This window comes from Gallus gallus, chromosome 4 (assembly GCF_016699485.2).
Source record: "Gallus gallus isolate bGalGal1 chromosome 4, bGalGal1.mat.broiler.GRCg7b, whole genome shotgun sequence".
In the NCBI taxonomy this organism is placed as follows: domain Eukaryota; kingdom Metazoa; phylum Chordata; class Aves; order Galliformes; family Phasianidae; genus Gallus; species Gallus gallus.
Window position 1 is genome coordinate 27,416,449 of NC_052535.1, and position 26,969 is coordinate 27,443,417.

Below are 26,969 nucleotides of genomic sequence, written 5' to 3' on the forward strand. Positions count from 1 at the left end.
AATGGAAGTTTAATTTTTAAGATTCAAATAAAGATGAACCTAGATAAATAATACAATAATTTTTTAGACAATATCTTATCTGTAACCACCAAAATGAGAGAGTTTTCTATTTTATGTTACCAGAGAAAGAAAGTGAACATCATTTAGAGATGTGGGTTATATTCTTTCCCGTTCAGAAAGCGTTAATCAGATTTATTTATGTTTAAATAGAATTGTCAGAGTGCATGAGTTTAGAATAGAGGAGAATATAGTCAACCTCTGAGTTTTGTAGTGAGCTTTGTCATGAAGCTATATATATTGTCAGCACTGTCCTTATTGTCAAAGACCATAATCAAAATCTTTGTGATTGTTATGTCATTTTGCTATACAATCAAGAAGAACTGTAAAGTCACATGCTGTGCTGTGTTTCTCATAGTAGAGAGAAAGTTGCTAGTGTTTTTCAGACTTGGTTTTCAGTTACCATGATGTAATTCAGTTTCATTGGTGTTTGTTTGTTTGTTTTATTTTATTTTAAACAGCTTGAATTCTGAAAATGTTGAAAATATTTTTTAATACCTTTTTCATGTGATTTATCTTGTAACATTGGTGATGTGATACATTTCTGTCAGTAGAGACTGTTGCAGTTACATGGTAAGTTTTCCACCGCAAGACTGTACTGAAAATAATATATTTTTATATTTTTAACAGTTGTTATTCATTTTAGTATTAGTTTTATATTTTAGTATTAGTTTTTTCAGTTGTTATTACTGTTTATTCACAAATGTTAGTCAATTATTTTTAACTGAAAGATTTATTAAGCAGGCATTATCTGGATGTATGTGAAGGATGGTGTTTTAAAGAGATGGGTTTACTTTCAGATCCAGTGAGTACAAAATCTTAAAATTTAGTGAGGCTTTATTTTTGAAGCAGTGTAAAAGAAAATGCTAAACTGAAGAGGACTGTTTTTCATCAGTCTTTGTACCAAGCTGTGGAAAGCCTTGATTTCTTATTCTTTAAACTAAACCTGTAAATCAGTCAAACAAAATTTACAGATCAGTCCAGGTTTACTCATAAAAGTTCACAATGTAATTTTTACTGGATGCAAAAATCATGAGCCTGATAGAGTTATCCAATTTACGACGTGACAATTTCTCCTCTCTCGCCCAAGCTATCCTGTCATGCACAACCAGTGGTAAATCTCTCCTTTTACTGTAAAAGCAAACCACCTTATCACCTTTTCCTATTATGTTTCCTCTCTGTCCTAGTAGCCTCTTAGGCATTTCCCAATTAACATATCTATTCTATTTCAGATCTAGTATTGTTTGCTTGTATTACCTTTGAAATGTTTTTTTTTTTTTCATTTCAGAACTAGAGAAGAATGCATATCCCTGTAAAACTAGATGCATGACTTTGTCTAATAGAGGAGACTGTCTTTCTGAGGCACTATCATGTCTGTAACAACCCTGTTACAAGAAGCATTACATTTCTACTTAGATCTTCAGTACCACAAAAATTTCAGAGTGAAGTAGGGTTTTGTTTAGTTCAGAGTTTCCTACTGGAAACAAGTTTTTAAATTGATAATTCACTCATGATGGGAAAATAATTACATAATCAGAGATTAATTGGGAAAAAAAAATATTTCCAACTATAGTATATTTGGAAATAATAGAGATATCGTTTGGAATATGCTCCAAACTATTGTCCAGCTCTCAAACATTGCTCCCTGTAAACTAATTTTATACTATTTTGTTCTCATTTTCATTTCTGGCTATTAAACTGTATTAATCTAAAAATTAAATTCAACTTACCCAGGTAAGGTATTTCATGTTGCAGACATTGTATTCAGATAGACATTACAAAAAGTAGAAGAACAAGTTTTTATTAAATTATGAGTATGAAACAATGTTTCTTGACACATTGCCTCTATTGGAATAAGATTCATATGATGAACATTTTGATCATGTTTGCAAGTGGCATTTCAGATTAAATTCTAGCTTAGGAAAATAGTTAAGTCATACATTATTGTTAGCAATATAGAAATAGGACATTTTTGTGAGTTTCTAGATTACTGTGAGATTGCTGTCATATGATGTTTCTTGAATAGGTAAGCATGATATGGTTGATACACCTACTTCTACCTAGTTTCTCAGCCTGTTCAGCAATATTTAACATAATATGTTCTTTAAAAAACTTCCTAAAATTTCAAAGACCTAATGATAAAGATGATTATACTGGTTATTAAGGACAACTGCTATTACAAGATAAAAGGTGGGAGAAGGTGATGAGTTACGACTGGGTTTACTCATAGGCACACAGTAGTAGGATCTGAGGCCTGAAGTGTGTGTGGGAAAGGCAGTTACCAGTAAATCTACAGATGAGCCTTCACAAACTGTGTTTAAGATTCTAAACACAAAAAGATGTTTTAGTGTTAAGAGTAATAGCGCAATAAAACGGCAGATGACATTCAAATTGATAAATGCAAAGTAATATTCTTGTAGAAAAGTAGTTTTAAGTTTATAAACACTGGTGAGCTCTAAATTATCTATTTATATCCAAGACAAAATAGTTGCACATCTGACAGATCTGTCAAACCATCAGTTCAGATGCAAACAGAATGTTAAGCACATTCTATGATGAATAAATGCAGAAACAGGAACCATCCAATATTTCCAGTATATATGCCCATGAGATAGCAACACCTGAATACTAGGCATTGTTCTGGACCCTACATTTTGAAAAGGGTCAAAAGTGTACGGTAAGAATTATAAGGGTTGTCAAATTGCAGGGTTGCTTTTATACCCAGGGAGTGTATTTGGACTTTCTTCATCCTGGAAAAAAGAAGATTAATTTAGGTAGGGCATGGTATATACTTTACAAGTATGTTTGTTAAGAAAAAGGTGAAAATTAGGAGATCATAATCTATGTAATAACCACATCAAATGAAGCATACAATTACTGGATGTAAAACAAGCATGCTTACAAAAGAGTAAACATGCTTAAAACAAAGGAAAGTTTTTCCTCACGTAGCAGTGGAATTAAATTGCATGATATATTTTGAATGCTAAAATTTTAAATGGGTTAAAAAATAAAAACCTGAACAAATTAGTAAAGGAAATAATTATCATCATCCATTATATAAAAAAGAAATGCTACTACACAAGTGTTTGAAAGGTGAGAATGTTCACTGAATGTAGCGTGACTGGTGTTTTTCTTTCTTTTTTTTTTCTATACGTTCTTTAGGATTCAGTGCTGGCCACTTATTAACAGGATATAAGGCCATAAATATTTTTGTTCCAACTCTATTGTTTGCACCTGATAAATTACAAATAAATACTTTTTACCATTATATTTGGAAAACCTCTCACATAAAATTATAAATTATGATCCTTGACATCAAATTTGAATAATGGTTAAGAAAATATGTAGAAATATTTGGCAACTCTCTGGTAAACATGTTATATGAATCCTAATATTTCTCAGCTTCATTTTTTCTTAATTATATATATTCTTAATTATATATATTCTATAGCATGTTTCTGAAGGTAAAGATGTTTTACTATTACTGCTGTCTGAAGTAAGCTTGGGTTTACAAACTTTTAGTACTGATTACCAAAATTAATATGTACATAATAAGAATAGAGGACACTAATATCTCTGACTTTTCTTCTGCACATTATTTTGTGTTCCTACCACAATTATTTGTAATTTGATTTCAGAATACACAAAACTGAGAACAGTTTACAACTGAGAGCAATGATCAGTGCTGCATTCAGCATGGGAGACCAGATTTGAAATAGTTTCATTGACCATGTCTTGCCCAATTTTGGCAGATGATCAATTTCTTTCCTCTTCTATTTCACTTTAGGTTTCATTGCCTTTTTTTGTGTGTGTTTGTTGTTGTTGTTGTTTTGTTTGTTTGTTTTTTTCTCCTAAAGATTACTGTCTTGTGTCTTCGTATTTCATACTGTAATCTCAAGGATCAAAGAAGTCAATGACTGCTGGAGGTGTTGGTGTCCAGAAATGCTTAAAAGTTACTTTTAAAATGACAAGATTAAATCTAAAGAGAGAAATATACGTCATTGTTGTAGAACAATTTTCTAAGCTTTTCTTAGTTTGTATGTAATTTATTCGATTATCTTATCTGCTGAAATTTATGAACTATGAGTTTTGAATCTTGCATGAAAAAAATAAGTTAATTTTCAAGAGATCTTGTTAAGATGGGTTTTTTGTTTGTTTGTTTGTTAGGCTTTTTTTTTTTTTTTTTTTTTTTTTTTTTGGACTGAGCATCTGGATTAAAACTGGAACATCTTTATTATCAGGTGAAAATATCATTTCTCACTTATTACATAGGAAGCACATTTGATAGCAAGTTTTAATAGGCAGAAAATAGGTTCTGAGTTTTGTAGTTATCCTGCATTTCTTTGTATTAAAATATTATAGAGTTCAGAGATCTTGCCTCCTAAAACTTCTGTAGTTAGTATTCTTCAGTTGCCTTTAATTTGATTGACATATGTTGGAAAGTCTATGAATAGATAATTGAAGTTTTTTGCAAGGTTAATTTATTGTTAAGACCAATATGCTCCTTGCCACGATGTTTGAGTGGTAAGCTACTTTTGTTCCCAGTTATTCTGATCTATTTACATGTATGGATAAGAATTTTCTCTGCACTGCTGTCCCCAAGCTTAGCTATTCCATTCTGCAAAAATACTTCAAGTATTCTTGAAGTATTATTTATATAGGCTAATCTTTCTAAATCAAAATATCGAAGCATTTAGTGTTGTGCTGTAAAATTTGTATCAACTGTTACCTTGTTACCTTTGCTTAATGTTTTTAGTTTATGACAGTTATGAACACAGAGATGGCTATGAGGCAAAATTTGAGGTGCTTATTCTTTAAGAAGCTTGAATTGCTTACAAACCACACTTTTGATTATGCTGCTGAGGGTCACACTTAGAAAGTTGAAAATGTGGCTTACACAGAAATGAGCAATCATGTTAATTCATTCACTTAAAACTTGTTCAGCAACAAGAAGATGAAACAGGAAAATAGATATAATGAGGCTAATTTCCATTAGCTTCTTAACCCTGTCAGTGCAATAACTGACGTAAATGCATTCTTCATTTAGTGAATTTTATTATCCAGGTGTTCTGGTAGAAAGAATTCAAGTGATTATTTGAGGACATCTGTCTTTTTGGCTGGTAGGAGATGGAACCTTTGCACTCATACTATATTGATAGTGTCCCCTTTTGCCATTTATTTTCAGTCAAATCTTTTTATAACTTGGAAGCTTATGTATCACTCAATAGATCTACCGACATAAGAAATACACAAATATATTTAATGTGCTGTTTTCACTTTTTATTTCATTTGTTTTACCTTTAGTCTTCCCACGTGAGATCTCACAGAAAGCAGTGTAACAAGCCATGTGTTTGCAATAACTCTTATTTTCTCACAAAGTTTCTCACTCCAGCCATACATTTTTCATCTGTTCTTAAAACAGTTTGCATCTCTATTTTATGTTTGTATCTCTAGTTTGTCTATTACTGAAATAAAAGCTGAAATGAGTTTTGAGTTAGACATTATTATTTTAGGTCCAAAAAGAGATACAAATTGAATTAAGAGAAAGTGACAATGAAGAGTATTTTCCTGGTATCTTGACTTTACTGGGCTTACACCTGTTTACCTCATAAAGACAGCATAGGTAGTAGGTACAGCATTTCCTCTGTCTCCTATCAGTACTCCTTAAATAAGAAATCAGTTATCCTGACTGATGCAGTGAAGTAGTTAGGTGGCTCCATTCATTCCTCTGCCATTAGCTCTTTGCCTAGAGGGGGCAAGGAATAAAAAAGGCTGAAAACTCTGCAATAATAAATGTGCATTTGAAGGCAAGTGTGAGAACTGTGGTTCTCTGTTCTCTTGTTGTAATCCTGATAGTTTTCATTAATTTTCTGTGTTGTAGGACTTCTTCTCATGTACAATTCTTTTTATATTCTAAAATATATTCTTTAATTAAAACTGCTAAGAAAAATCCAGTGTCTCATGGATGAATGCAGAATTATTCGTAGGCACAAATTCATATCTTAGGTAGTAGAGCAGAATATCCCCTATCTGTGCATTCCTTCATAATTTAAATATTACAAGTTTCAGAGGGACTCTTTGTAAAAGTTTTAGCATGTGCCAAAGTTGTTGAAACAGATTTTCTCTTGAATGTGAACTTTCCAAGAATAATCAGTTTTGAAGAAAGAAAACATGAGGAAATGGGAGAAGAGTGAAAAATATATCTATCCTTTTGTTTCTTTGTTTATGAACAAAGTTTTTTGTTTCATAAGCTTTATTTTATGGTAGGTGATGATCTGTTGTCATATAATCTTGTCACGGTAACCTTGGTTGAGCAAGCAACTGAATGGAGCAGGAAGCTAGGCGATCCTTTGCAGCTGTGTTTAGCATCTGACATGAGAAGTTCCTGCTCCTGGAGAATGCTTAACATTAGATGAGTGCTACGGTTGGACTGCACAGTTCTTCAATTTGTCTTTCTTCTTGGGATGCTGTATAGCTCTTTCCGCTGTTTTTGTCTTAAATCAGGTTTCAAGACTAAATAACATCTGATTCAGAAATGACTTGTTTTTTTTTTTTTTGACATTTTGACAACAGTTTAAATGTGTGATCTACTCCTATAGATTACAAAAATAAAATCTTCCTCTTTAGCATCTGCTATCTTATAAAGTACACGGTGTCAGCCTGTAATATAGCATGTTGAGAGAGTTTATCAATAAACTCTGAACCATCATTGTTAGCATTCTCTGTGAATGAAAGAGCCACCCTGATAAGTGCCTGTGCTTGTTTGACTTTGCACACCAGTGTTCTTCAAACCAAAAACTCATTTGGCTAGGCTATGTGTTCCTGATAAACGTGGTGAATTCTAACGTGGTAATATGTCATCAGCAAATATTCTGTAGCTGGAAACAAATGAACAAATATAAAACACCCAAGCAACTTTCACACCAACTCATCTCCTTTACCTATGATAAGAGAAAGTACATTAAGATAGGTGAATTATAGTTCTTTCATCTTTCTCCTCAAAAGTACAAATAAATACAAAATAACAAATTCAGACATTTAGTGATGGTCATATAACACACAATATCTGAAAGATATATCTTCAAAAAATCTGAGCAAAGAAAAAACTGAAGTCAATTTTCACTGTGACTAAAGATTATTAGATATTAGTGTAAATATCAGTCTTAATTTAAAAGATCATGACTCATGTATTACTGTGGAGTTGTTTCCTATTGACACATCTAAACATAATGAAGAAAATAATTCCATGTATTCACTAGGAAGAGATAATTTAACCCAGAATTCCTCTTCAGCCATTCACACTTTCAGCTGGCTGACCTTACAGTCATTAATGAAAATTATAAATGTCTTCTCCCTAGAGTTGACGTATTATTATTTTATGGTTCTTTCCAGCATTTCTGCTTAAGCACTGTCATTCTGTAATGTTCTTTCTTGGACTTTGATTCATTCTTCAGGCTGTAACAAGCAGATACAGCCGTAAGTTTTTGTGTTTTTGTTTGTTTGTTTGGTTTGTTTTTTTTAATCATATATATGACAAAAAGGTGGCAAAATACCAGTATTTTTTGTGGAGTCACTTAGAAGGACATTTACGCATCAGTGATCAACACTGAGAATTTTTATGTTTTGGCATAAATTACATCTTTAATAGTGGTGGAATTGTGGAACTGTAATGATTACTATATATTTTATCACTTTATTATCTGCTTAAAGTATAATATTTTGTGCTGTTATTAGGGCTTGTTAGAAGTAATCCCTATAAATCACTATAGAGAAACAAAACTACATGTTTTCATACATGTACTTTTGATGAAACTCAGAATAGACATTGGTGCAGACATTTTCTCAGCTGGTAAGAAAATCATCTCCATTCCACAATCCTGAAGGGGAAACAAACAAACAAACAAGAAAACAGCATTGTTCTAATACATTGAAATTGTTCAGCTCTCAGTTCAGTTCTCAGTTTTTCAAATAATTCAGTGCCTTTGGAAATCACACAGAAGTTTTGACCAACAACATGGCATTAAGCTGTATTTTAAATGCTAACAGAAAATGCAGCAACATCGTTACCTTGAAGTAAAGAGCAAGAAGAGCATTATACTGAGAGCATTATGTTGCCTTTTGGAAGGAAACAATTTGTGAGTGCTCTTCATGAAATTAGCTTTATACCTCAGTTCTAGAAGAAATGACAAAATTGTCTACAGAATCTGTCCTAAATCAGTGGAAAGCTGCCCCTCCTAAATCTCAATTACTGCCTAGGGTAATCTTCAACAGCTGGGCACTGTCAGAGTTTGTACTAATGGTTATACTGTTGAATCCTCTCACCCATAGCTTATTGCTACTTATCTCACATGGGCTTGAAATGAGGTGACATAGTAATAAGTTAATACAAATTACTTCTATAACTTTCACACCACTTCTAGGCTGAGGCAAGCAATCAAAGGAAAGCTATTGTCTGCTTTTTAGAGATAATCATAATGTGTTCAATTTGATTAAATATGGCTGTTTATTAAAATAGTAGAAGAAAATGTGTAAGTGGTTTTCACTCTACACCTCCTCTCAATCTTTCTGGTTATACAAAATTACTTACCTGCATTAATAATGGTATTTATTTTGCTGATGAAAGAAAAAGGGTCTTCTCTCCGACTCTTGCTATTGTAACACAGCCTAACTATAATTTGCAGATGTATGTGCTAATGCCTATTGGTGTGACTTACGGGGCATCCATTTATAATTTAATAGCATGCCTGCAGACACTTTGTATTTACTGACACAGTAAAGCACTGTCATAAGCACAGTTTTGACTATTTGCTTGGTTCCTCCCTCATTTGAATCAGTGGGAAATAAAAGACTAGAATGGTACAGTTGGATTATCTGAGATCAGAGACTGTACATGACAAGCCCTTTTTACTGTCATTTTTGGAAAAAGATTTGACAGACAAGCAAGTTTTACATATGCAAGGAGTCTCTGAAAGAAGTGCAAGATACTCTTTCAAATTTGTGGACATGTAAAATTTACTATTTATGCCAGAATCGAGTGAATAATTTTCACAGAGTGATTTGTTCAGTGTATTTAGTTGCTTTTTATTCTGATGGAACAGACTTCAGTTTCCCCCTAAATTATTATTATTTGATGATTCTTCCTTTTGAATTTTGCTTTAACTTGTAAGAGTCAATCTCGAGAATGAGTCTTCTGCTCCTTGATACTTTTCATACTATGCTAAGTGTTTGGTCTGAAAAAGACATAAGAGATTGTGTCAAAGTTAGGAGGAATTGCACATACAAGCAGCTCTAGAGTGGATCTTCTGACCATTAGCTAACTACTTTGCATCTGTGAAGAACTATTCTTGTAAAAAATCTTGATCACACAGTCTTTTTAGCATTACCACACAGAGCCATAAAATGCCCTGAAAATGAGCAATAACATCCCTCTCTCTAAAAATTTGTCACTGAAATTGGATAGAACCTTTAAAATCTTACATAATAACAGAAGAGTCAGATATGCTTTATTTATTTATTTATTTATTTGTATAAGCTTTCCCATCCTTCTCACTAAGATAGTGAGGAGGCAGGAGTCTGTCAGCTTGCCGTAGTAATTTCTTTTTGTTTGTATAGACTGGAATTCCTAATAATAGAGTAAACATTTCAATAATCTACTGTTATAAACTTGATCATCAACTATGATGGTAAATTACATATTTGGATTTTGAATATTTTTAGTTACATGTGTAACATTATTACCCTTCAGAATGTAGCATGTTTACTTCGAGGGTGACAGAGCCCTGGATATTAAAAACCCACCTGGACACTTTCCTGTGCAACATACTGTAGGGAACCTGGACTACACGATCCCCAGAGGTCCTTTCCACCCCCTAGTGGGTGGAAATGAGCATTACTCATGCTCAGCAATGAGAGCCAGAAAAGAGTTATGTCAAAGTGCATCCACAAATGGTCAAGACAATCCTGACACCTTGGTGGCCATTATTCTTGGTGCTCCAAGAGAGTCTAGAAGTTTAGGACATTATAAACCTTAGTTGTGCCTCTGGCAGGCAAAGAACATCGAAATTTAAAAATCTCAAACAATTTTTTACTTACACAAACCTATAAAATAAAAAAGCTTCTGAAGGGAATATATAGTGTGAGAAAAATCAGTCTATCTATTAATGAGATACATGCAGAAAAATATGGAACTGGATTGTTTCTTGCAAAATTTATTTGTACTTTCAGAATATTATAATCAGTAACAAAAAACACTCTTTTTTTTTTTTTTAAACAAATACTTCCCTCCTTTTCAGAATCATTATTAAGTAATTTTCTCATTTTTAAGATATAAATGTTATGCTTGCATGATAAGGCCCCCTTTTAAAAGTGGAATTACAAACCCCTAATACAAAACCTCCATTCCACCACATAGAGAAGGAGGAGGTTTTTTGTTGTCTGATGTCTTTTGTTATTTATTAGCAATTTTTTTTCCCCTTAAAGTATCCTTCCTAAGGCTTGACTTGAAATGGAATCCTAAATCCTATGACTATTGAAGTTTGGATCTAATTACCTGAGTAAAAAATGTAGATTTTAAGTGAGTCTGATGTGTTATTTGTTGAGCCTGTGCAAAGTTGTATAGTTCTGTATAGAGTGAAGCTACTCAACAGCACTCTCAGATAATGGAACTCCTGTTCCCATATGCTCAGTTCTAGCTACATTAATCCAGGATGTGGAAAAACAAAGTGGCAACAGGTAAATTAAATCATAATGAGCAGTAGCCTCTGTGAAGAGTGTAGAAGGTGGGGCTACTACATCTAGGACCTCATTTATTGACTGATTATGGTAAGAGTCCTGTTCCCTGGGTGGACTTAATTTGAGTGATTATCAAGCGTCAGAGTAATACCACAGAAGTCTTGGATTAGACAATGCTATTCACAATTTAAAACGAGATAAGAAAATTGATTTCAGATTTTGTGTCACTAATAAGTGAGAGCACATTCAGCATGTATCAGAACTCTTTCATGGAAGCTGGGGAACCTACACTGGTTTATGCCAACTTTACATTTAAAGTCTCAAGAACTAATAAGTCATATTAGGTTTATACTGACTCATTCCTTTGATTGTACAGAAGTTTGTGACTTAATAATAGTAGCTTAAAATACCATAGTTAATTTTAGTTCCAGTAATTTTTTTTTTCCAATCTGGCAGTTGATATTATTTCTCTTTTTCAAGGGAGAAAATAGGCAACTCTTTCTTCGAGAATAAAATAATGAAATGAAATGGCTCACAGAAAGAGTTTAGGACACTTATCTAAACAGTTACTGACTCATAAAATGCTTATCAAAACTGTCCTTCAGAATATAAAGGAAAAATCTCCGAACTAAATGAAAAAGAATTTTTAAAACATATCTCACTTTTACTGTCTTCAGTAGCTTACAGGGAGATCTAGAAATATTCTGTCCAGTTCTTTTTCTGTTCTACATAGCATATGTGTCTTTTAGCTCTTTAATTTTCTTCCACAGCATCTCTTTCCCTCTCTGCAGTTTAATGACTCCCAATTTCCTTTGTTGTACCATCTGGTTCAGTCCATGTCTCTGAGGCATTATTTCTTTCAGACACTATGTAAGTAATAACTCCATGATTAATTTTTGAACTGTATGTAGCATTTCACAGAAGCACTTCTTGAGCAGTTTTATCAGTGGAAAATAGGGCTACTTGCTGACAAAGAGAAGAATAAGTAATGAAAAAGATAGCATAAAGTCAGTTATTTTTACTACTTGAAAAATTCTGCAAAATTCAGTCTTCATATATTGGTATTATCAGCAGAAAGTATTAGAATCAGGTAGAGCTCATAAAATGATTAGAAATTTTGTGTAAGAAACTTCCCAGATCCTATATTCCAAACCCTAAGAATATTCAGAAAACAGAGTATTCTTTGCTTATGGCCTCCATGACCTTCTATTACCACCACTCAGGAAAAAAAAAAAAAAAAAAAAGAAGAGAACTTTCCTTTAACAGTTTTTCAAAGACTTCATACTATACCTGTTCACTCTGTTTTGTGCTCACTTAGTCTCTTAAAGGTTTCTGCTTTATCTTCTAAAATCTGTTCTTCCCAGAAAAGCAACTGAATTCATCACATCATGAACATACCTAGCTCCCAAATTGAAGGCAGGGGTGGAGTGGAAGAGGGACAAGTTTTTGTCTGAGATGTCTGGTATTAATGTCTCAGCTGCCTAACTGCATAAAGGAGCTTAATGGTTCTTTACATCTGCCCTAAATGACAAGTGACTGCTAACACCCACCACTGTCAGCAATTCATAACAATTTCCATAACCTATCCATAGCATTAAATATTTAATCAGGATTGTAATAAATAAGTTATGCACGTGAGTTAAAGTGTGAACACTCACTATACTGGGAAATAAATAGAGAGCAAATAGACTTCTAGAGTGATTCAATGTTTAAGGGAAACCTAGTAAATTAGGAAAATTAAATCCTTTCAAAGTACCTGTGAAATAATTCAAAAAGACCTGAAATACAGTCATACTGAATCATAATAAGAGACTTTGTAATTGAAAACTGATTATTTTTTCGTGATTACATTACACCTAAAAACTTTGCATTACTTTTAGTACATTATGTTTCTGCTTCAATCACTAGGCATTAGACAAGTCATTTACTTGCAGTTGCCAGTTATTACTTGAGATAATTTCTTCACACTCATCATACTTTATTTTTCTTTTACTATTATTCACTTCTGTTTTCCTTTGCTGAATCTGAACAATGTGTTTCATTCCTTCCAAGCTATAGACTTTTAACAAATCTCTAATTGAGTACGACATGCTCAAGGGGAGGATTTCTATATATCACTTCAGGAAGTCAACAGGATGACTTGGCAGCCTTGTTTTATAAGAGGTATGAAGTTATATCAACCCCCAGGAAGGAAAGAAAGTTAGTGAGGAGGTGAGGACTGCAGGCATTACAGTGTCCAGAGATGTATTCAGAATGGAACTATTTGCATCAGCTAGCTCTTTAAATCACTCTGCGGTTGTAATTAGATAATGATGGCCAAAATAATAAAACTCAGAGATTTTAATCTGAAATTCTAGTCCAAAGCTGATAGTCTCCACAGTTCAGCAAGAGACTGTTTGGACTTATTGGCCTGTCTTAGTTGTACATTTACCCCTAGAACTGAATCTTCAGTTTCCTTAGCACTGCTGAGCAGCTAAACATGGTATGTTGCCAGTCAAGGGCTGAGAGTGATACAGATGGCCCCAAGGAAGATATTTATTACCCTGTATTACAATATAATATACCTTGATATCTCTTACAACCTGCCATAGACACTCATCACTATTTCTATGACATGGTTTGTCCATCAACTAATCTGACAGAACATTTTTATTGTTTTTGAACAAAATTTTCTGAATGCTAGTTTATCATAGCATCAAACCACTTGTTTAAGTTTGAACTATATGTAGTTACTGAGACAGGTGCCTTAGCATAGGCTTAGCTTTGAGATTTAAATAATTTTCCATATAACATTAATAGGACGTAATTACCCTTGGAGGCTTTATTATGTCTTTAAGTGATGTCAGTAGATAAATACATATATTAACTGTGGAAGATGATGAAAAATAATGAGCAGATTTCTGGTCTCTTGTTTTGTCTGAGGGACTGTTGTCAGAAAAAAAAAAAAAAAATTAAACTTTCTCAAGTTCAAACTTAACTTTCCCAGCTTGAGATGTATGTATCATTGCTTCAAATAGGGTCCATGTTAGTGGGAAGGTTCAGTAGTAATAAACAGAAATGTACCTGATGAATTCACTATTCAGATTTAGTATATATCTTGTGAACATTATTTCCTCTTACTGACACTGGTTACTGAAAGCAAGAAACCATAATTCCAGCAGAAGGGTGTACACGAATAAATAATTTAAGGGCACCTTGCATCTGGAGAATAGTTAAATGTATGTGACTTATATGTGGTACTGAATTATTAATATTATTATTTGTGGTATTGAGTATTAATAATGATATTAATCTTTCTAAATGTGAACATTTTCTAATAATTTAGTGTATATATGTGTATACATAAAGTTTGGATTTTAACATAACCAATAATGCCAGTTAAATAGAACAATATGTTTAGTGGGAAACATTGGCCATTACTTCACTTTCAAGCACAGCTTAAGATTTTGACTTTAAAATAAGATTGACATCTCTGTTCCATATAATGCTGAGTAACTGCAGCATTCATACTTGGCAGAACTGTCTTTGCCACTTCTAAAAGACTGCTTACCCTGTTTACTTTTTTTTTTTCTTTTTTCTTTTTTTTTTTTTTTTCCGGAAAGTTACATTGCCGAAGTGACTCCCATCTACAAGAAGGGCAGTAAGGAGGATCTGGGGAACTACAGGCCTGTCAGCCTGACCTCGGTACCAGGGAAAGTTATGGAGCAAATCATCTTGGGTGAGATCACATGGCATGTGCATGGCATCCAGGGGATCAGGCCCAGCAAGCAAGGGTTCATGAAAGGCAGGTCATGCTTGACCAACCTGATCTTCTTCTACAACTGGGTGACCAGACTGGTAGACAAGGGAAAAGCTGTTGATGTAATCTACCTAGACTTCAGCAAAGCCTTTGACACGGTCTCTCACAGTATTCTCCTGGGGAAACTGGCTGCTCATGGCCTGGACAGGTATACCCTTCTTCGGGTAAGGAACTGGCTAGAGGGCTGTTCCCAATGGGTAGTGGTTAATGGAGTTAAGTCCAGCTGGTGACCCATTTCAAGTGGTGTCCCCCAGGAGTCGGTACTGGGGCCCATCTTGTTTAATATCTTTATTGATGACCTAGATGAAGGGATTGAGTGTACCCTCAGTAAGTTTGCAGATGACACCAAGCTGGGAGGTGGAGTCAATCTGCCTGAGGGTAGGGAGGCCCTTCAGAGGGATCTAGATAAGCTGGATCACCACGCTGAGGTGAATAGGATGAGGTTCAACACGGCCAAGTGCCGGGTCCTGCACTTTGGCCACAATAACCCTATGCAGCGCTATAGGTTTGGGGCTGAGTGGCTGGATGACTATAAAGAGGAAGGGGACCTGGGATTGTTGGTTGATGCTCAGCTGAACATGAGCCGATAGTGTGCCCAGGTGGCCAAGAGGGCCAACGGCATCCTGGCCTGCATTACAAATAGTGTGGCTAGCAGGAGCAGGGAGGTAATCATCCCCCTGTACTCAGCACTGGTGAGGCCACACCTCAAGTATTGTGTTCAGTTTTGGGTCCCTCACTAAAAGAAAGATATTGAGGCCCTGGAACATGTTCAGAGAAGGTCAACAAACTTGTTGAGGGGTCTGGAGCACAAGTCTTATGAGGAGCAGCTGAGGGAGCCGGGATTGTTTAGTCTGGAGAAGAGGAGGCTCATTGCACTCTACAACTTCCTGAATGGAAGTTGTGATGAGGACTGTTTTGGACTCTTCTCCCAGGCAACAAACAGGACCCGAAGAAACGGCCACAAGTTGTGCCAGAGGAGATTTAGATTAGATGTGAGGAAAAACTTTTTCTCTCAGAGAGTGGTCTCTCTGAGAGAGAGTCTCAGAGGCACTGGAATGGCCTGCCCAGGGAGGTGGTGGACTCGCTGTCCCTGGCAGCGTTCAAGAGGTGTCTGGATGAGGAGCTACGAGATATGGTTTAGTGACTTGTGGTAGCAATGGTAATGGGAGGATAGTTGGACTAGATGATCTTGTAGGTCCTTTCCAACCTTGTGGTTGTATGATTCTATGATAAGCATACAGTGGGTTTTAAAACTTTTTCATTTTCCTGTTCCTTTTACTACTGCCCACACAGACTGTAACATCCACACATAACTAAACACATATGCATTCTGGCAAGTAGTTCTAGGTGACTATTAAAAATTCAAGCAATATAAGATAGTAGGTAGTTATTTTGAAACTTGCTTTGTGCAAACTTGAATCGAGGGATTATACATGGGTAAATGGAGACCCACATCTTGTGGTTCTGAACTCCCTGTGGTCCTCTTGAGACCAGCAGCCAGTTTCAAGGATTTCTCACAACACATTTGAAAGTTGAAATGAGAGAATTTAATAACAAATTGCTTTGTTTCTCTTCTTTAATAAATTTGAAATAAAAATGACTGAGCAAGTTCAAAAGTGAGTGGAAACTGTCTTTCTCCTTTACTTGAATGTATCTTTAAGATGTAAGGCCACAATCAAAATACTACTAACTTTTTCTTTTTGGTATAATTGCTTTTATTATTCTGTAGATTAATTTCCTATGGTAGTTTCCAAGTTTTTTGAAAAAAATGCAAATTAAGCTTTATCATTACTATTCTATCAAACTTCTTTCTAAGAGATCTGATGAGAGACTTATTTTGACCTTCTTATAAGAATGCTAGACGATGATGCTTCTTCAAAGGACTAGCCTTTTGTTATTAAATATTTAGAAGACTGAGAGATGGTGTAAATGTCCAAACAAACTAGTGTCATAGCTTCACTTTCAGTCAGATTGCTACCATCAGTAGTAAAGGATAGAAAGGGTATTTGCAGACCCTTAGAGTTACAGCTTGAATTAGCTAAGTTAAATTTAAATATGAATCTCTGTAGGATAATAAATTCTTAGATTATCTTCTCAATATTGACAACTAGACTTCCTTTTAGAAGGAATTATCCCCAAGCAGCACTTTACTCTTTTTATCCTGTACCCTCAGTACAGGAAGTAAAGATAATTAGAACTGGTGAATCCCCATAATAAAAGAATACCAGAGGTTATGAGTTTCTGATTAACTAGAAGATTTTTCTTTGCTAAACTGCTTTCCTTTGTCCTCATTATGAACAGAAAAGAAGAAAAAAATGCACATATATTTTAACTTGGTTGGAAATTTTTAGTTATTGCATTATTGTTTTTCAAAGGAGTAGAAGCAAGGAGATCTAGATGGATAAGCATATTAAAAAAAAAAAAAAAAGGAGAAAAGGAGAGAGGTAAAATAAGAAGAAAACTAATTTCCTTGATCAAATAAGACTTCTTGCTCAGTAGCAGGAAGAAGCAATTTATGGGCTTTCTGGAACCTTGGATTTCTTCCATCTCTGCTTAACTGAAATAAACAAGCAAAGTACTAAAAACAAAAAGAAAAAAAGTGCCAACATTTTTTTCAGGGCTAGTCTACCTCATGAAGAGAATTAAAGATTTAGAAATGCAAGATATGTATTTCCTTTATATATATAGCATTAATTCATCCTTCTCTTGTGAAAATTACATTCAAGACAAAGGACACTTACAGTTTTGATGCTTTATTTAACCCTACACTTTTGTTTCAGACATTGAGATACTTTCTACATCATCTTAACTCTATATTGTCTTTGGTGTCTGAGTAAAACTTTTCTCTACCTATGAAAGATGCAGCCTTAAATATAAATAGACATCCATATATGACTCTACCTGACGTAAATGAGTAATATCCTTTTTTGTAAAGCTTGTCTGATATTGAAGGCTGGGTGATGATTTCCTTCATTAGTTTATCAGAACAGGTGAAATAACTGTTTCTTTTTTAATATATGTAAATGCCTTATCTGTGATCCTATTCTAAAAGAAACCCAATAGCATTGAAATTACCTAGAAAAGTTATAATTTCTTGTTAGAAACATAAAAACATACAGTGGCTGTATGGTACAGAATTGCAACTATAACATTTACGGTAGAGTAGCGGCAAATGTCATTCTTCAGTTTACAAAATACTCTATGTATTCTGCAGCAGCTGCACAACTGACATTATTCTACTGTTCTGTTCTTTACCTTGAAGCCATTATCTTGTCATATTTAGTGTATTATATTTAGCATATATCAAGGTAGGGAGAAAGCAGAAAGTCTTTGAATTTGATGTGCTTCCTCCTGTGAGTTTAAAATGCTATGAAGTTAAAAAAAAAAATTAAATGAGCAAGATTTCAAAACACTAGAAGGGAGATTTTTTTAATGTTTCACCAAAACTCTCTACAAATTCTTTCATTGCCTGAGGGAGATAGTTAAAAGAGTACTTGAAAACTAGGACTAAAATGAATCAGGCTTACCTTTTTTTTTTCCTTTTTGCTCTGAGTTAATAGTGAGAGTATTGCTTTTTCTGTGGGGCATTTATATTTCAAAATTGCACACTATTGATAATAAAAACTGTTGTTCAGGGCTTAATTGTTAGGACAATTCCTGTAACTTTGAAGAGTCAAACATCTGTTTGACTAGTGAACACTATTATTTGTTTTACCTCTCACCTCTCTTGATTATTTTTAAATCTTATTAGATAAGAAAATTCTGTAAAGCTTCATTTTTTTCTCAGCAGAAGCACCTTTGAAAATGGGATATTTTCTGACCATCAGCATTTAATGAATAAACAAAGAAAAGCGTCTTTAGGTCACAGGAACACTATAAAACATTATTTGTATTACAGATGTTCTAAACTAGTTTCAAAATTTACACGTGTCTCTGTTGATGGAAGAGAGAACAAGGTGTTTTTAAGAAAATCTTTTTTGTCTTCATATATGCTGTCAGATTAACAAAGATCTGATGGACTGAGAACACTGGAAGCTGTAGGAAGACTTGCTGATCTTAAACAAGAACTGTTTATGTCTGCTTTCTGTTTGAGCACACCTCTCTCAGTGCCTCCTAGCACTGGAGGTAGTATATACACCATATATATGTACACATACATGCACATACATACAAACACCCACACAGTATGCACCATATATACTCTAATTCTTTCATTGGCATCCAATGCTGAAGACTAAATGCAATTAGAATAAGAAATCTGAGACTTTGTTTCTTACACTGATCGGTGGAGCCAACAGGAGAATACAATGCTTCCATAGGAGCTGTAAAGGCGTTATGCTTTTAAAGGGGAAACAGTGGAAAAAGTACAAAACACATAAAGTAATGTGCTAAGTATGATGTATGAACATAGGTGATGAGGAATGATTCATAACCAATGAATTCATAATATCCATGCTGATGTTTGGGCTTAAGAAATTAACAGAAAAGAACTGGATATTGCTGTGCTTAGGTAGTCTCAGAGCTCACTTCTTCAAGCTTCTTCCCTAGGATGTACCCTGACACTTGAAAGGACTGTAAGGACCGCTATCTGGATGTATAAAGCAAGCAGCATCTTTAACATAGGTTATGTCTCCGTCTTGTTGTAATGTAACATTTCTTGCCTCTTAGTCCACTGTTGCTAGCCCCATTCAGACCATTTCCTTTACCAAACCCACTCCTTTGCCAGCTTAACATCATGACCTTCTTCTCATCCTGGGCATGAGTATGCATGTACCCCTCCTTGCATCAGGAATTCTTTTTTCTTCAGTATTTGGTCTACTAGTACTAAAACACCCTCCTCTGGAGTCACTGTGAACTCACTTTACCTTTGTTATGCTGGAGACATCCTGATAATGACCGCCTTCTCACATTTGGGTGCACGGTCAGAAGTCTGTCTTTACCCTCGGGTCATAGTTAACACTCGTTCTGCAAAATTGTTATTCTGTGGAAAGTGATAACAAAACAAACAAAATGGAAAAAAAAAACCCACCAACAACAAACAACAAGCAAACAAAATAATAATAATAATAAAAAAAAAAAAGCCAAAAAACATACTGTGGTGCTGTTGTGTTATTTAGAGTCTGTGAGAGCAAATAGGAGGTTTCCTGCCCACTTTGTTTCCTGGCTTTTGATGTGAGAGTATGAAAGGGAGTTTGCTGCTCATGTTTTGGAGTGCTTTTTTTTGTTTGCTTGCATGACACAGGGTTTCATATTGCTGCTTTTAGAGTATCTTCCCTGAAGACAGAGATTCTTTTTTTTTCTGATAGAAATGGTCTTTATGTTGTCCTGCTGCTGCACTGCATTACATTTATCATTAAGGAGGCTGCATGAGGTCAGATATCTAATTAATGACATTAGAAGGGCACAGGTTGAGGGAGAAAGGGAATATAGTTTCTGATGAGGTCAGGTTGGTGATTATATCTCATGTTCTTCAAGCAGCTTTTCACTAAACTATGGGAGCAAATCCCATATACCTATAGGAGAGCAGCAAGCAGAATCTTGTCAGGGTACACATACACAATGTTCACTGAAATAACACCATGTTTTTTCTTGTCTAGAAGAGTACACCTACCTATTCAGAAAACAACAAAATACCAGTTCTTTCAGACAATATTATGGCCAGTACGGTTTCTGTTTCTGAAATTCCACTTCATGCTGATAGCAACGTGTTCAGACAGTGTCATGTTGCGCAGTGCAGAACATTTCAGGCTTTTAAGGGAAAAGGTGAAAGTTTCCTGGCAATTTGCATTTGTAGCTTGTTGCCTGCTTTTGCTTTGGAAATTACTATTGTATGCTCTGTCTAAATGAGAAATTAAGTTGTTAAAAGCATTACTGTAGAAAGAGAAAAAAAATAAAGATGTTTTAAAAAGTTATGCTTACATTAAAAAAAAAAAAAAACTTTTAAAATATGTAGGTCCTAAAGGGTGAAAAGAAAAAACTTTTAGGATTTTTTGTAGAAATTAATTTCAGATATTTTTACCTTTACAAAATGGAAGACTTTTCAACAATTTCCTTGCATGCAGCAGAAAATTCCACTGACTTTTTTCTTTATTTAACTGCCTATCTTGTCATCATTCTCCTTTTTTATTTTTTTAATCATATTACTGAGTGCACAAAAACTACATTCTCTATAATGTTTTCTGTTTCCATTGTGCTATTTGTACAGAGAAAAGCATGTACCAAAGCAGATGATGAAAGCAATGGCAAGGATAGCAAGTGACCTGATTTTCACCTATGAACAGCTACTGTGGCGAGATTGCTAGATGGGTAAAGGTGTGTGTGTTTTACCTGGGCAAATGGAAGCAGCAGCTTTTATTCAATACAGTGGTTACAATTTTGAGCAACCGGTGAGAGTCTAGCAAGCAGTGTACAGAAATTGAAATCAGAAATTGAAATCAGATTCAGGTTCATAAACTTCTTATGAAAATAAGAAGAGCTAGTCTGCAACTGTAAGAGTACTTTTTGGTTTGCACCATGTAAACCAGACAGCAAGTATTTAACATTTCCTTCCCTTGGAACAGTATGAAAATTCCTGCTCTCTGGTGGACATGGAAGAGGGTTATAGAAGACCTAATCCTGTATGTACTGTCTGAACAGATTTCCAGCAAATGAAAGAGTTCCTGATGCCAAGTGCTTCAAAAAGAATTGTTAGTTCCTGCATTGATATTTCTATAGCTGTTGCCCATGTTTACATGAAATTAAGTTTTATTCTAGCATCCTGTCCAGCTTTTTGGGGTTTTGGAGCTGGATTTTTGTCAAACACATTCTTTCTTAAAAGCATGGGCCACCTTCTTTTGTGCCTGCTTCCAGTTCCTTTATACTGATTGAAGTTCTAGAGCATTTGCCTTTCGGACCTGCTCAGGCAGTGCCATCATCACTATGTTTTTTCCTGTTCCTTGTTGTCATGGTTTTGTACAATTTCCAACCTGACCCCCAAGCAGGCAGGTGGGAAGGAGGACTTCTCTTAATAAAATATTCAAGGTAATATCAAAGTGTTGTGGATTACATCAGTGAGAAGTGAGACACACACAAAAAGGCACAGCAGGCAGAGATGACTGTGGGAATGGCTTACTGAAACAGGATGACATACTGTAAAAATTGTCAGATGGATCAACAAAGTGGTAAGGTAAAGCAAAAGGACATCTTTGCAGTTTAATTTTCTCACACAGGAAATGATGTAAGGTAGGAATAAAATTCAGGACTTCTTCCAATTAGCCAAGCTGCTTTGTTGTTACACAGATATTTTTACAGTTGTACAACTGGCTTTCTACAGGACGAACTATGTACACAAATTGTCTTTGGCAATTTATACAGTGCTGTCAGCTGCAGCCAAGGTATGATTTGAAAAATGGTGTGAGTACCTGTGACAACTTGAAGCACCTGAACTGACAGCTTATGCCTTGTTTACTGTTGGCAACTCTGTCTTTTTACATGACAGAAACCAAAGCCTGTTCTGAATGGCAAGTGTTTGCATCCAATATTTTGCTCTACTTCAAGTTGAAGCCTGAACAAACTGGTGGTTTTCTACTTTCTGCTGCATATAGCAGGATGTACTACAGACACAAACTCTCAAAGTTTTTATTTGAAAAAAAGCTGTAACAGCCATAGAGTGCCAATGGAGAAGATGAAGGGTATCACTGCTGTCATAGGTCAGTGCAGTAGGAAGAATGAACTTAAAGCTATGAGAGAAAGCAAAAGTATTTTTTAAATTTCCACAGCTCAGCCTGGGAGAAAACTCTTTTGTAGCCCCAACCTGGGGCTGTAGCCCCAACAAGACTAGTATTCTCCATGACTGTACTATACAGTATGAAAAAAATGAGCCAAAAAAACAAACACCTCATGTTTCTCAGTAGACCAAGGGGAGGCTCCTGTAGTTATCTAATGCAGCTATATGTCCAATGAGTTACCTATGTATCTGTCCTGTTGTCATGCATTATGTTAATAGATATTCTCTGTGTTAAATGTTTGTTGCAATCTACATGTAGGTGGGAGAATCTGACAGGCACTCATGCAAAACTTAACTTTTAGCTATTTATATCAACTTAGGTCTACTTTTCAAAGTCACAAGTTATGCTTCTGAAACAAAAGTGACCTCTAATCATTATCATGACCAATAATATTATAAGTTTCCTCTAATAAAAACTGTTCAGCTGAAAACTGCTGGGTTTTGTTTTTTTTTGCTATATACTTTTATAAATTTGGATTATGTAAAGTAAAGTGCAGACTAATTTCGCACAGAAAGCAAGATATATTAGTGCTATGATTATCTAAACAAGATGAGAAAGCTAGAATAATGGACAAGGAAAGTTATTACCTCTTTATTCTTGTTTTAACTGAGGAAGATAAAAAGATAAAGTGGACAAGAGAAAAGGAGGCTTTGCAGGTACGAAGTACTCATAAATTCTATAAGCAGAAGGGTTGAAAGAAGGTAGTGGGAAAGGTCTAGATATTTCTTTTGCATTAGGAGGAAAGGAGTTCTTAATGAGTTCTGTTTCGCAAACTCTACTGATTCAGACTAAGACAATTTAAGAGGTCATCACCTTTAACTGTCCATCATGTTCATTGAGTGGCATTTACAGGTCCTGAAACTGGCTGAAGAGCACCGAATCTGGTCCAAAGGAGCTGCAATTCAAAATCCAGCATATTAATGCAGACCTCATTGATTTTAGTCTGTGTTAATGTATTGATCTATGTACTACCACAGCTGAGAACTCTGATTCATGATCCCTATTGAATTTCACAGCTTTTAGGAGCACAAGTCACTTCATTCCAGACTTAAATGCCCTGAACAGTTTTCTTATAGTATATCCAGCTACATCCCTGTACCTGTAGGCTTCTTATTTTTTGTGTGTATTTAGAGACTTCAATAAAGCCTAAAGTGTTATAAAAGGTAATTTTTTACAGTTCAACATTGACAAATCCTAAGCTTCACATTCCATCAGTAATGATAACTTACTGCTTCCTCCATGTAGCGAATTTAAATCCATTGTATGTGTCTCTTTGGAAGAAATAATTTTAAGTGAAAAAGATGCCAGATTTGAGTTGCTGAAATATTATCAAGACAATTCACATGTTATTTTCTTAGTTTGCTTTCTGAAGTATAACATTAAGTAGATAACTATGAGATCAAGTAAATGCTTGCCTTACTGTAATAGTACAATTGGAAGAATTTTTTGCACTTAAGGACATTGCTGCTTTGCTACAAAATTGCATTACAGATGACCTGGAAATGGGTGAAGAAGTATTTTTGCCTTTTTTTTTTATACATTCTGTTGCATTTAAATATGGACTGAAAATACTGTACTACTATCTATTTACATTGTAAAGCTAAATATGTCTGACTCATCTATATAAAGTGTTCCAGAAAACTACAAGTTTATTGTTGCCGATATCTTCAGAAATACTTGGAAAATAGATGGGAGAACAAATATACATTCAACTTGAAGTAATGAAACAATTTGTTAAGAATGTTCTCATTGCCCTCAATAGGCAGTGAGGATTCTTTGTGACGCCTGAACTCCAGTTGTGCATTGTCATTGTGAAGTTATCAGTGAAGGAAAACCATGAGAAAACTAGTTATATTCTAACCATGAATTTTGGCATGTAGAAGGGGGTGGAAATACTCAGAATTATAATTGCAATTTACATTAATGTCACTCTATTCATTCAATACTATAATGTTTTATCTTTTTTATTCAGTACACCTGAGAACAAAAGGAGTTCTTGAACAAGTTTTATTTCCTAGAAAACTCATAGTTTTGTAAAGAAAATGTTTCTTGAAATGACTTACCTTCTCCTTTTGACCAACTTCCATTGTATCATTACTGTTCAGGGGTTTTGTCCATCTCAGTAACTAAATCGCAGGGACAAAGGATGAGCTCTTTCATATCTTTATTTATTTTTTTATAAACACACTTTCCTGTTGTTGCCTATTATAACAACTGTGCCTTTACAATAATAGACATTTTTTTCTTGAAGATGTTCCTGGCACATACTGAAATATTTACAGTTTCTCACCTAGCATGGCATGAGTTTGAATTCAATATACTATGTTTACAGTTAAACTAGAACTATATAAGCACTTTTATTTCAGACTTCATGTATAAGAACTGTTTACTTCCTCAATTACGAAAGATGATCATCAGAAGCCCTGCAGTACTCAGAACTCAAAAGCAAATACTAGAAAAAAATACTGAAATACTAGCTTTTATTTTTAGCAGTGCTATTTTAGTGAAGAGTGAGCTTTTTAAACGGGGTTTTCTTCCAATCAAAGTTTCTCACATATACTTTGAAATGAATAATGTACATTTTTTTCTGACATTTTCTTATATTGAAAAGAACATATTCATTATATCACAAGTAAGGCATCATTATTGTTGCAAAAACAAGCAAACAAAAAAAAACCCCTCAAACAAAAAAAGCCTTTACATTTTCTAAGTCAGATATAAAGCCAAGAAAATCCAGTATAAGTATAAGAGTATAAGATCAAGTTACTTCAGTTCTTCCAGAAAAAGCTCACATAATAAGCAGCCTTTTAACAGAATAGCCAAACAACTGTAAATGTTGCCTCTCAATAATTCATTTATATGTAATTACACCCTTATATTTCTTAAATTATACGAGAACCTTATTCAAGAGCAGTTATTAGTTTAGAATCAAGAGGCATAAGATTATTTTTTATTCCCGTGATAAATTCTAATTTAGAGTCCAAAGAGCAGAGCAAAGAAATTCATTGCAAAATTTTGACAGATGGGAATTCACTAAATCAAGAAACAGGATACATACTGCATCTTCTGTAAGAATTCCTGGGTTTCCGCAGACAAAGGGAATTCCAGTATTACTAAAGTATGTGACAAGTATGGATCATACATCTGTAATGTGATGGGAAGAACAAGACAGCAAGATTTCAGGCCACAGCGAGTGAGGATCTGCTCAGACACAACAGCAGTAAGCACAAACCAAACAAACCTATTTACCTTCAGAAGGCCTATAAGACCCTCAGATGAAATACACTCACCTCCACTGTCAACCCTTAAATGAGGTCTGGGAAGGGGTGGATCCTGGCTTCACCCCTTCCAGGTGAAAACTGGACTCCCCTGGGTTCAGTCCTCAATCACTGGTTCAAGTCACGACTTAGTATTTCCACTACAACATCTTCTGCCTTTGATGTAAAAATTGCCTTTGTTACTTCTATTTTAATTCAATCTCCATATTTTTATAATAAATGAATTTTTAAACCATTTTTGCATATGAAAATATTTTTTCTTTTTGGAGTACAAAAATATAACACAGGGATTCTGAGAGAAAACAAGAATTCAGCAGATCTGCTGGGGAACAAGAGGAAACAAATCTGGAGTATTCTTTGTTGTCAGAAGACAGCATACAACAAGCTAATATAGAAGCAATAAGCTCTGCCTAAAATGCAAAATATTCCTATACAGCTGTATACAGCTATACAACTTAGCCATTGTTTCACTTTCTAATTTCTGTGGAATTTTCTAAGGAAAGTAAGTTTTAAAAGTGAAGGAATTAATGAGGTTCAGCACGTCAAGTATTTGATTCTCTTCTAATACTGGTTTTGAATGTTCACCTCTAACAAAATTGGTTCATTTTTGATTTATACAAAGCTAATACAAACATGATAGAATATATCAGTCTGGCTTCAATGGATGCAATGTGATATTGAATGAAATGTGAACCAGTTTGCCCAGCAGTGAAATGTGGCTGGATGTCTCCAGATAGCAACTATTGGTCTGTGAGAGTTGAACATTTATTCATCTACTCATATTCTTCTTTCAGAATTGCACTTCTCTACCCCATATGTAAAGGAAAAACTATATGTCATGGTTTTATGATTTTTGGTTATCAGTATTCCACATCACAACATCATGCAGTGTACAGGGAGTTAAAGAGCAAAAGCTTTAGTTCCAGGTACCTGTCTGGAGGAGAAGAAGAACTACGCTCCCCAAGAGCCTTTTCGAGTACTGTTATCATTCCTGCTCAAGGGAACAGATATAAGGGCGCAGGTCATCTGACTCGCTGCCCTCTTCTCGTCTCGCCGTGTTCCCTGTCGAATCGGCTCGCTAGGGCTGCTCCCAACTGCACGCAAGGCTTCAGTACTAGCGTAAGGCCTTTGGCTCTCGGACAATCTTTCCCTCAATTATTTTTGATTTATATTGTATTATAGTGTGTTATCTTACATTCCGATACTATATTTAGTAAATTAGTTTGTTTCTCCTCAGATCGTTTCCGCTGTTTTTAATTATTTTGGGGTCCCCTGTTTCCCTTCCTGGAGGCGCGGATTTTGCGAAATCCCTCTGCCCCACCAGTCACGGAACTGGGC

At 34.8% G+C, this 26,969-nt stretch overlaps 1 long non-coding RNA gene across 1 annotated transcript; it reads right to left on the minus strand.

Moving 5' to 3' along the window:
* Nucleotides 1-4,226: 4,226 nt before the first annotated feature.
* LOC112532393 lies at nt 4,227-26,581 on the minus strand. Its single transcript, XR_003075086.2, has 6 exons — nt 25,644-26,581; nt 25,412-25,497; nt 24,417-24,479; nt 23,167-23,248; nt 19,453-19,568; nt 4,227-5,803 (listed from the first exon to the last, which is right to left on the minus strand). It is a non-coding gene; the product is annotated as an uncharacterized LOC112532393 (long non-coding RNA).
* Between the last annotated feature and the right edge of the window lie 388 nt (nt 26,582-26,969).